This window comes from Adiantum capillus-veneris, chromosome 25 (assembly GCF_014529385.1).
Source record: "Adiantum capillus-veneris isolate H3 chromosome 25, ASM1452938v2, whole genome shotgun sequence".
Classification (NCBI taxonomy): domain Eukaryota; kingdom Viridiplantae; phylum Streptophyta; class Polypodiopsida; order Polypodiales; family Pteridaceae; genus Adiantum; species Adiantum capillus-veneris.
In genome coordinates this window covers 135,170,708-135,175,592 of record NC_140955.1, presented here as the reverse complement: position 1 = coordinate 135,175,592, position 4,885 = coordinate 135,170,708, and the positions used below count along the sequence as shown (strand labels likewise).

The window sequence follows — 4,885 nt, the reverse complement described above, 5'->3', positions numbered from 1 at the left end:
AAAGAGATAAAAAAATAGAATATATGCATGCTCCAAACACCTTAGCAATACTAAGAGCCACCAATAACATCTCACCACAACACCTAAGGCGGTTCATTCCAGCTGATTCAACTTAACCACATTCATGAATGGTACAACACATACCACAACCCATAATGAGCAATTGTAAATTGACAAAATAACAGCACTACGACAAAATAAATTGACAATGAGATTGAAACGTAAGGCTGATCATTACGTAGACTTAATTAAAACATCCAAAGGGTGTGCTACATTGCGCATGAATGCGTAGCTAGGTAAGCCGGTTTACAACAAAAAACATTCACTTAGATCCGCTCAAAACGGAGGGCTCAAAATCCATAAAGTACACCGTTGTATAAGTACAGTGTCAATTGAGTTCATATGCTGGATATGCTCCCAAAACACCAGCCCCCGAGCGGGCTATTGCTCATGCGTCTCTAGACCTCCGCCAAACAACGTAAGCACCAATCATGCAGCTGCACCCTCAGAGTGCATACGTCCACGTCCTCGAACCAATCCTTTGTAAGCCAATGTCGCCCAGGCCGGTCTTCCAATCCACCTGCAATCAGTTCCTTGCAGAACAGTGCCGTATGTTAGTCCATGCAATGACCCTCCCTAACAACCTGCCGACACTATTGCACAGTGTAGCATGATCTCACCTCATGATCCTCATGACATAAAATCCGCAATCGATCGCATTTGTCTGCTGAGGCACATCCACAACTTTGAGCTCAATCTCTTCCTTGGAATCATCCAAAGCACTTCGAATATAGTTGTCATGTACAAATTCTGCCAGGCTTCGAAGGCCACTAAGGCACAACCATACAACAAACCAGGTTAGCTGAATTTAATCACATATGTTGGGCACAACAATCACATGATGAAAACCAACCTTTTTACTTGCTCTAGGCACTCGAAAGGGTTTGTCAAACCCTTGAGGGAATCAAAATGAATCAGATAGTGCTTCTTGCTAGGCAATCGGAGGAGCCTTGCTCCCCTATTCAAGTAGAGAGCAAAAAGAGTCCAGTGATGCCTTCAAGCACACATTGTTAGTGTTACGAATGAGAATTAGTTCAGAATTCACCATAAAAAGCATTATGTCACCCTGAAATACCTGCAAATGACTGGCCAAAAGCAAAAGACCAGCTCTGACATGTCAACACCACTAAATTGCCCCTGAAGAAAATTGGACAGAATACGTCCCTCCATCGTAAACCAAAGCGAATCGACAAAGTATACTTTCCTTAGGATGGTCGGAGGCAAGGTGTGCTCCATCCACCTGTGCAAAGATTTCAGTTTCCAAATTAAAACACATGCAATCCTATATGTGCGTATAGCCATTTACAATAATCAGGGCAAGAGAGAACTTACTGGCCAAACAAGTCAATAGTCCTACTACTGGCCTCGCCACGCAATATGTCAGTTACTAATCGCTGATCTACATTAACTGATAACTTGAACCGGTCGGAGGTGAAAGTAATGCATGCAATAGAGCCAAGCCTAACATGCGATAACAATCAAGGCTTAGCGTGCAAGTTTTATAGAAGAAAAAGATGCCCAAAAAAACCAGCAAGCAATTAAATTGTAAACCAGCAACTAAACCAGCTCATGACTTGTACCCACCTGGCAGCTGCAATGTTTCCTCGTGTCGTGACAACCCTACCTCCCCCTTCTTCCATAACTCTTAACTGGCCATTTTGTATGGCAAAATTCAGAGACACATGTGTGGTTGCCGCTGCACCAGGTGGGGTTGAGACATCAACAACCACCCGAGTCTTCATTGACGAACAAATTTGCAGCTTTGGTCTATGTTGTTTCACAATTCCCTGCATGGTTAAAAGAAGATTTTACGCCAAATCATTCGAACAAATTTGACACCCTAAACCTGCCAAGAATAACAATAATGCATGCCACTACTGCAATTAGGAAGATGTCCCACTACCTCCTCGTGCACAAGATCAACGTTGAGCGTCATGGATGCAAACCGGCTAAATGTATCTGTATTTGCAGCAGGCACCTCCTTTGTGTCCACAATCTCAAGAGGCAGTGAGGGCGGTGTATCTCCAAGCCCAAGGGAAGTCGAGTCAGCGGAGTCAGCGGAGTCCTCTTTCGCGTTGCTTGCTCTCCCCTCCTCCTCCTTGCATTCCTCTTTGTCTTCTTGGCCATCTTTATCCTCCTTGATGTCTTCATCCTCCATCCACTCATAATGTCCGTCCTCTTCATCTTCTCGGTCCGACTGAAAATCATCCGCATCCTCCTCTTCTTCCTCTTCAGTCTTGCCCTTGAAGTTGTCCATGGGCTGGCTGTCCTCAATGTCATCCATCATGACATTTAACCAAGGAGGTAAAACCTTGAGCCGCCTCTGCATTCAATCACCAAATAAAACCACAAGTTAGTCCCCCATTGAACCCAGCATGTTCAAATGAATGTAGCCAAAAAACCAGCACCAGATAAAACCACAAGCAGCCTGTAAGAAACAAGAAATTTTACATAAAATGATTTCAATCAAGACGTCGAGAATTAGCTTAAAATCCCTCCGAAAGCCATCGGTAAACTAGGGCAACTACCGGCAAACAATGCACTGCCCTGTAAACTAGGACAACTAGCAGCAAACAATGCACTGCCTTGTAAACTAGGACGAAGAAAGCAAACATGCCTCAACCACAAGTAATTAATGCATTGCCTTGTAAACTCGGACCAAGAAAGCAAACATGCCTTAACACAAGTAGTCATAGACTTCATCGGGCCTAAATTAGCCATTCAAACGGGATCTAGTGCAATGTGAATCTAAACTGCTCTCAGTAAACTAGGCCGCTTTTGGGCAAAAAATCCACCTTGAACTAGGATGCCACAACAAAGTGGACCATGCAAAGCAAACATGCCACAACAAATGTAGTATTAAGCCATGCCGCAATAATATGTAAACTTGGTAGAGTCGCCATGAGTTTTTCAATAAACTAGGACAACTTCTAGCAAACAATGCACCTTAAGATAAGCTGGGACTAGGCAAGCAAACCTGCCTCAACTCATTAATGGTAAATGGTTTGCAAGGATAATCTCCAAGGTCATTATGCCTAAATCATCCATTTAACGGGAGAAATCTCAATGTGGACCTAAACCCGTCTCAATAAACTAGGACCGCATTCGGGCAAACAATCCACCTTCAAGTGAACTAGGACTAACAAAGCAAACATGCAACACCAAATGTAATAATAAAGCATGATGTAATAATATGTAAAATCGAAGGAGTGGCCATGGTACTCACATTCTTTTCATAGCCTTCGTCGATTCGCTGCTGGATGCGATCCATGCGCTCTTTTGAGGATGCGAGGTAGGCTGCCATGCGCTCTTTGACAATCTTCTCAACAAACTCTACCTTTGAGACTCTTCTAAACTCAGGCCTGAGCTTATCCCACTTCTCAGTTGCTCGAAGACGATGAAGGCGCTCTGTTTTTTTCAGATTTAATGCAAACTTCCTATCTCTATCCTCGAAGTGCATCTTTGCTTGCTTGTGCCATTGTGCACTATCTCTTGCATTTGGCGGTTTTGCTCTTGAGCCCATTTCAGCATTGGAACGCCTACCTCCCTTGCGAAGGGGAATGACCACATCAAGCCCATGCTCTGTCTTTAGATGCCTCTCCATCCGCAATCGAACCAACTCAAAGTGGAACTGCTGAGGGCAATGATCGCTCGCTCGACATTGCCGTGCAAGCCTTCCATCAGGCAAGAAGACCTCAACGTATGGCAAGGGTTCAACCATGGCTGAGGATGCACCAATGCCTCTATCTCCTTCTCCCTTCAAAGAATCCATATTGTTTTGCGCTCCGTCGCCCACCGTCTCGACACACGGCTGATCCCTCTTGCCTTCACCAACTTTTTCTTTATCAAGGTTCTTTTCGTTTGCCTTAGCTCTTCTAGCCTTCTTCTCATCCACTTCAAATTCATTCTGATCAGGCTCTTCAAACATGCCTTCCAACTTCTTTCTTAGGCATGGATTTGCTGATTTTGGTGTCTCCACTTGGGCCATATTGCATGAGCATGGAGAAGGCTGATTCTCCGTTTGCTTTAACTCCTTCTCCCTTAGCCGAGGGCTACAACGAGGAACTTTTACAGGCGAAGCCTCCCCCGTGCCCCTCCCGAGATCTGACCCATGCTTCTTTCCAACTAGCTTCTTTGCCTGCACCTCTTGATGTGGCCTTCTTGGCGCCATAGTTTTTCCTGTGGTGATCACCATACAATGAACATTTTATTGTAAGAAACACCAGCAGCCATTCATCATAGCATGGCAACATGCTTGCAAGCACCATAACGGACAAGTAGGACGACTCATGTTGGCAAAAATATGCATGAAGCAGAAGGCATCGGGACACAGCTCTCTCTCTCTCTCTCTCTCTCTCTCTCTCTCTCTTCCACACACACACACAAACCTGCTGCCCGGTTCTCTACAAAATTGTTGTTGTCCGTGGGCTCATAGAGTGTGTGTGTGTGTGTGTGTGTGTGTGTGTGTGTGTGTGTGTGTGATGCAACATGACAAGCAACAGACGATAAAAACATATTTTCTTGGAGGTGGTTTTGGGGCGGTGTCACACACACACACACACACACACACACACACACACACACACACACACACACACACACACACACACACACACACACACACACAACACACAGACACATACCTGGTAATCCCGCCTACCGTCCCAATCTGTACCTGCGCCACAATCTCCACCTGGCTCCAATCTTCGTCTGTGTAGACCCCAGATGGCTCGTCTAACGCAATGCAGGCCCTTCCCCAGGCCCTCTCGCATGAGCTAGCATCAAAACTCCCTCTGCTTGAATGCCCTAAACGCAGTCACTCACC

General features: G+C 45.3%; 1 pseudogene; it reads right to left on the bottom strand.

Moving 5' to 3' along the window:
• Positions 1 to 458: 458 nt before the first annotated feature.
• On the bottom strand, positions 459 to 4,231 carry LOC147425694 (uncharacterized; annotated as a pseudogene).
• Positions 4,232 to 4,885: the final 654 nt, after the last annotated feature.